This window comes from Cyprinodon tularosa, unplaced genomic scaffold (assembly GCF_016077235.1).
Source record: "Cyprinodon tularosa strain WSP-4 unplaced genomic scaffold, ASM1607723v1 ctg148, whole genome shotgun sequence".
Lineage (NCBI taxonomy): Eukaryota > Metazoa > Chordata > Actinopteri > Cyprinodontiformes > Cyprinodontidae > Cyprinodon > Cyprinodon tularosa.
This window is the reverse complement of record NW_024038309.1, coordinates 1,100,839-1,108,148: the sequence shown is the minus strand read 5'-3', so window position 1 is coordinate 1,108,148 and position 7,310 is coordinate 1,100,839.

The following is a 7,310-nucleotide window of genomic DNA, read 5'->3' as shown; positions in this document are numbered from 1 at the left end:
TTCAAAGAGTAGACTTCAGAAATGTAAAAGACAACAACACAGAGGATAAGAAAAGAGAAGCAAAAATGATTGGAGAAAGAGGCAGAACAGAGGTTGAATCAAATGGAGGAGGCTGGCAACTGTAGCTTAATCAAGACAGAAACTGGCAGTAGAGTCTCCGATCTGTTTTCTTTACGTTAAAGGGTCATAGAATGATTATATAGGGTATTTGGTGCTGGTCCTTAAGGTCTCTGAATAGGGTGTTTATTATTGGTAGACTGAAAAAGGCATATTTGCTTCTATGCACCCGAATGCAAGCCTGGATAAAAGCCCTAGAATTACACCACAGTTTTTTTTTCCTTTTATGGTATGCTCATGAATATTTAGATGAAATGTGCACTGATTGGTTGGTTTACAATGAGCGAAGTGGCTGAGTAAAGACGCATCATAGCAACTAGCACTCACTCACTGAAACATTGCAATTATTGATATGGCAGGGTGACCAGACATCCTCTTTTTCCCTCTTTTTAAGAGAGAAAAAACAACTTTAAACAGAGGTGGTGGACTCAGATTCCAGCTTCCGAAAAACATATAATTCAGTCATAGACATGATCCCTTCCAGATATCACCACACGCCCCACCCCATCACAGAGGAACAAAGTACCTACCCGCACCAGCCGGTGAACAATACCTCTTTAACGACCAACCCTTACAGTGTATTCTCATTATGAGTTCGTATGAAATCGTACGAAAAGTTATGCACCGTAATTTCGTACGTTTTGGACGTTTTTTTTATCGTATGCGCATGCGCATCTGACGCACCATTCACAAACTATATAATATAAATTAGAATCACTGCGGATCCAGACATTTGAATTGAGAAAGCTTCCTGGAGAGGTGGTGAAACGTCTTCAAATCTTGGAAACCAAGTCCAGTGGATATTTTTTTAACTTTTACGGAACAGCTGAGCATCAAACTTTGCAGGGATCTTCTTATAGACAAAAGTAAACCATTCCTGTCGAGTCTTCGGATCATTGGAAAGACTGTGAAAATGTTCCCCTTTCTTAGGGTGTGACAAAAGGCCAGAACCAAATAATCCCCGACTTTACGTGAACTCGGGGCTATGTTTGAATTCGCCCGTTTTATGGTAGAACTGTGAGAATTGTGAGATTTGCAGAGAAAGGAGGTGTCGATGGCGTTTGAACCTCTCTGTATGTCCATTTCACCAACTGAACTATCGTTAGTCATCCATGACCAAGTAAAATCGGTTTTGCATTCTATGACCCCTTTAAGAGCAGTTTGGTCATTCCAAAAAACATGCCTAAAACCCACTAACTATACAGTGATCCTGAAGTATCGCCTTCTGTTTGTACTTTGGATGGTTTGACCCTCAGTAACAGCTTGTTGGAGATGTTTATTACAAATAAATTTCGTAATTTGGTCAATTTTAGTCATTATAAGCCCTCATCACTCCATATTTTGCTAAAAGTTACGTAATGCTGTTTTACATAATTTGAGTAGTAATTACCATACAAATGACTTTTTTTATACTCATGTAATCAAAGCAAAATAAAACCTTATGAAACCCTTTTCAGTTATGCAACAAAAATAATTTCAACCACTTTAGCCTTTATGTTACTTTTAGGTTCTGCTAATTTTACCAATGTTGTGCCTCTTGAACCAAATGGAATCTAAAATTGTCTTTGATGTGTTAAAAAAATAATTAAAAAGTCACAAAACCACTTATTTAATGAAAAGGCTGTTTACATTAAAATGTAGCCTTTTGTATTTGTAGTATGCATAAACCTTAGCCATGTCCATGCGTCAAACTGTGCAGTCTCCAACTGTCCCTGATGCTCTTTTTTCCCCAGCAGGGTTTTAGCTCAGACAAGAGGTCAAGCAAACATTGTCATTTTGCTCAGCCCTAGGTGGGTTGGCCCTGCACCTCACCAACCTGCAGCACTGCATCAAACATCTCCTCTGTGATTACCACCTCTGACACATGGACATAGCTGGCCAGCTGCTGCGCCACCTGTCAAAGTAAAGACCCAAAGCAGAGGAGAAATTAAAGTGAGAGAGCACAAGGATGGAAGTCGGGCGAGCTGGAAGACATAAAAGATAGGAAATGAGAGCAGAATGGGAAATTTTGGACACAAGGACGGTTGTGTGTGTGTGTGTTGGGGGTAATGGAAAGAGAGCGAAGATAATGAAAAAGGAAAATTGAAGGACTGATAAAAAAGGGGAAAAAAGGAGCAGGGTTGAGCTCAAGATGCAGAATTACAACAAAAAAAAAAAAAACAGAAACCTCAGGAAAGACAATTAAATTGTGGCATCCACTGATTCTCTTTTGTAATGTCAAAAAACTGAAAGCAATCGAGCCCATAAAGGGGCAGACATTTGTATTAATTCCTGTGGGTCTTTTTATACAGAGTGCGGTGTGCATTCAGGAACATCATTACCAAAACCTACAAAAGCTCTTTTGGCTGCCTGTGTGTCTGAGGTGTGTTTTTTTGTTTCACATGACTCGCCTCCTATCTCTGTTTCACATCTTTTGCCATCTGAGTGGAATGGGCAGTCCTGCTCCTCTGCTGTGTTTTTTGACATTTCCATTAGTCGGGATAAAAGCAGAACAGAAATCAGACTCACTGGACAAGCCTACAGAGCCAGAACAAAGGCAATGGAACATAATTCTCTACATAGCCCAGATGGTCGAAAAGATAAAGAGAAACTTGGTCAGGATAGAAGCTATATTCCTAGCCTATAGAAGCTGGTTGCTGTTAAAGTATGTATGTACAAATCCGGCCTTACTTGGATGCCGTATTTTCATGACCATAAGGCGCACCGGATTATAGGGCGCAGGTTTTATATTCCGGTACATATCCTCTAATGCGTTTAAATACCTCTACTGCGTATTTAAAAATAGAGAGGGAGCAAAGTATTAATCAAACCCATCGAAGTCATCATCCTCTGTTTCTGAATTAAACAGCTGCGCAGACATGCCAATTTCCCCTTCTTCGCTGTCAGAGTGACTTTCCATGCCGTGCGGCTCCTCGGAAATGATGCCGGCTTTTGCGAAAGCTCGAACAACAGTGCCAGCAGACACGTTAGCCCAAGCATCTACAATCCATCTGCAAACTGTGGCATAAATTGCCCGGCGCTGCCTTCCACTTATCCTGAAACTGTGGTCTCCGTCGGTCATCCATCGCTCCCACGCCGCTCGCAGCCTTACTTTGAACAGTCGGTTCACACCGATGTCGAGCGGTTGAAGTTCCTTTATCAGACCTCCTGGGATAACAGCAAGCACAGCGTTCATTTGTTTCACCATGTTTTTCACATCAGCTGTGAGATGGGCACACAAGGAGGCAAAGATTAACAGCGATGGTGAGGCGTGGAAAAAACCACCTGGTCTCCTTACATTCATCTCCCTCAGCCACTCTTTCATCATCCCATCATCCATCCAGCCCTTTTTATTTGCCTTAATAACAACTCCAGCTGGAAAAGTCTCTTTAAGCAAAGTCTTTATCTTAAAAATCACCATAGGCAGCAGTTTCTGTCCATTTGCGTGCCAGCCAAGCACAACAGTAAAGGACGCAATCCACGGCCATATTTCCCCTTTAACGTTCTCATAGCGGTCTCAACAACGTCCGCAGTAACAACACACATAGGGCGCACCGCACTATAGGGCGCGCCGCACATTTTGAGGAAAAAAAGACGTTTATATGCGCCTTATAGTCGCAAAAGTACGGTACTAAAAACTCTGGGTGGCCTTTTTAGTCTGCATGGAAATACTGAGGTAAAATCTGGAAGTAGTAGCATCATGATTTGCAAATGTTTATTTCGGGCAGGGTGGCTTAAATAAGTTGGTGGAAAGGATGGTTTTGGAAGAAAACTCATTGGAGTATTCAAAACTCTTGAGATTCATAATGGAGGTCACTTGCCATTGGAAGGACTATAATACAGATCTGCAGTGCTCATGTTTAAAACGAGCCTGGTTGAAGTTCAAGCTTTCTTTGAAAATTATCAGCAGAAACACAGTCTCTAATCTGCAAAGGTAGGGATATTTTTTCATTGTGTAATATGGTTTAATCATTATTTTGTTTCCACTTGAGAACTTTACACTACTTTGTGATCATTAATCACACAATTCTAGTAAAATACGTACATATTTACATATGATACGCTTTTTTATTGTAACATGACTTTATTCGGCACACATTGCTTGTCGGAGCCCCATATTTCTTTCAGAACTGATTTTACTGCTCTGCATAGATTTAGCAAAGGTTAGAATTATTCCTCAGAGGTTTTATTTCATATTGTTTTAATAGTGCTTATTTAAGGAATGCAAAAAAATTACCTTGAACAGCCACAAAGATTGAAACAGTTCAATGCTCTAATCAAGGATAGTAAAAATTATTTTTTACATTAGATTAAGCTAAATCATATTTTATCTCTACAGAATGTGCTCATGAGATTGCCCAAACTGAACATAAATTAAATTTTTTTCTTATGATTCAAATCAATTTTAAAGCAAAGCTGTTTAAGTTTTAACTCATGTTTTAGTTTAGTCTGAGATATATTAAAGGATTTTTCAGATCAGTATACAGCACTTGATGCTCTTTGCAGACTGCCCTTCCCATGAATTAACCTTAGTGACTTGAGAGACTCAGTTAGAAAGGCTAAATAGGTCATGTGACCTACAGCGCTGCTTTAGAAACGCTTGAGCTTCCTTTAAGCACGAGAGTTAACCTTGAAAGTTGTAGCTAGGCAACAAAACAGTTATAGCATATGATCAGTCATATGTTTGGTTCTATGATGTAGGATTAAAACTATAGTGGTGAACGTGACCTTGTCTTTAAAGGTTATTGCTGGTCAAGACATGGTTTGCTGTCAGAATCCAAAAGGTAGAGTGTTTAATTTAGCCACAGTGCAGTAATTTATGAATGCAGGAATTTATAGTTCCAGCAATTTAGTGCTGCTATGGCGCTACTAAATATAGGATTTTTGTGTTACAAATAAGCCTGTTTGATTCCTAATAACTCAGTCACTTGGTATGTCCTTCAGTCCTTTAGTTACATCAAATCAGTCTCACGTCATTATCACTTTAAAGAGTTGTGGTGTAACATGTTGTTTATATTCATAATTTTTCTGTTTTTATTTTTTATATATATATATATATCAAACTGTATAAAAGTAAATGGACCTAAATGTTAAGGAAGATCATTTAAATGCTTTAGAAAACACTTTGTTTGACATAGCTTGGGCGAGACCTTAGTTTAAAGTGTTACACTTTCCAGACTGCCGTGACATAAGGCAATAAGTTTGGAACAATTACACCCAAATACATGTATCCCTCTATTATAACTCTGTATATCATAATTAGAGAAAGCTGTGGTCTCACTTTAGCAGCCCCATGCCCACCTGGCCTCATTTTTCAGCAGCAATTTTGTCACAGAAGCAGGTGGCACCTAAACCTCCTCTAAAATTACCCAAACAGAATCACGGTACGGACTATACAAGTAGCTGTCTCATTGAATAACGCCACCAGGCAGGTACAGCAGGATGTGCATTTGCCAGAGAGAGGTACTGAAGGTACGGGCTTGATCTGTGTCCACTCTGCAGCTGTTCATTTCGCCAGCGCATGCTGACACGGACACACAAACACACGGTGGTGCAGAAGGAGGGATTATGGGTCAGCACAGGTAAATGCCAGGAGTGTGTTCCCAGGCAGAAATGAGTAATTAATTGCATCAGTTCAACTGATGAGAGCAGAGTGACTGTGTTGCTTTACGGAGCAGGTGGGAGCAGGCTCAGCCTGTTCCATATGATCCAGATTTGGCATTTAATGCAGCTCATACCTGCGCAGAAACATATCTGAAAAAGTTCAAACAAGACACCACTGTTAGATGAAGGGTTGCAGAAAAGATGTTGACAAATTAGTTCTACTTTTGTCCTTAAAGCTACAGTGTGTAATTTTCAGCGACATCTAACGTCCAGACTGCAGACTGCAGCAACATGAACGTCTCCCCCCCACCGCTTCTCCCCCCCAACAGTACGGCGAGCGTTACGGGACAAAATGTCTTCCACGACGTCGGAATCACCTACCTTCTCAAGTGATGAGGTTTGTTTACATAGATAATTTTACAGATAGTATTTCATTAGTCTGTGTAGGGTATAGATTTCATGTAGACTTTAGATAATAAATATACCCGTTATTTTTTCTACGTCGTTGTGACGTTTTGGTGAGCTGCTTTGCATGGTGATATAAACAGACGAAGTAATTGTAGTCATTAGTTTAACAGCAAGATTGTGTTCGCTTGAAGAATATATATTCCCCGTTTTCAGAGTCCAAGTCTTGTTTGTGGCACGGGGGTTACAAGGCGAGGAAGAGGGAGAGGAAGAGGGCGAGGAAGAGGGAGAGGAAGAGGGCGAGGGCAGAGAGGCCGGGGTGGGCGTGCAGCTAGGGCCAGGCGAGGGAGAGGTGCCAGCGGGGTGACTAGAGCAGAGGAGGAAAGGCTTGAAGATCTCCAAAGGAGCCGGAGAGAAGTAACCGAGGTATATATCCAGAAAATTATTTTACAGAAAATTACTGAATCATTACCTGTGAAACGTCAGGGACGTTGCTGAATAAGTATACTGGAGAGTAACAGCATCATCACGCAGCATGTTATTGTTTTAGACAGGTCTGAGCATCCTGTACTCCAAAAACTGCAGTGATATTAGACAATTGTGTGTGTAGGATTAATTACCTGTCCAAGAGAAAACTGGCAACTTGAGCGTCACTTTGAAAACCTTTTTCCTCCATCAGTGACTTCCATCGTGTAAATGCCATGCCAATGTTGATCCGTGTTTTTTGTCGTTTCTTGTCACGCTTGCGTTTATTCTCGTTGTGTTTCCGCTTCTTAGATGACGGGGGTTCGGTGTCCGCCGCTTTTCGTTGTGATACAGAGTAGGCATGATCCTCCATTCGTCTGATGTTTGGCCACACAGTGCCAAACAGTTTGCAAAGTCACTCACGCCTGCCGCCTTGTTCACCTTTCTTGTTACTGAGGCGCAGTATACCTGCTTCTTCTTCTTCTTTGGTTTCAGGCAGACTAAACGCTTCTCAGGCATAATACTGCCATCTACTGTTCAGTACCGTCTCAGTTAATCTCTCTCAACTTGCCGTAGTTATTTTTGAGCGTAATGGGAGATCTCGCAATCGCTAGTTTGTTGCCTCTGCGCTTGCCGTAGCGCAAAGATGTCTGCCTCCATGGCTGCGAGACCCGCTCCTATGTAATTATAAATAACGAATTCTAAGGCAACGCAAATATTATGGTTAAAAGGCTGAGCTC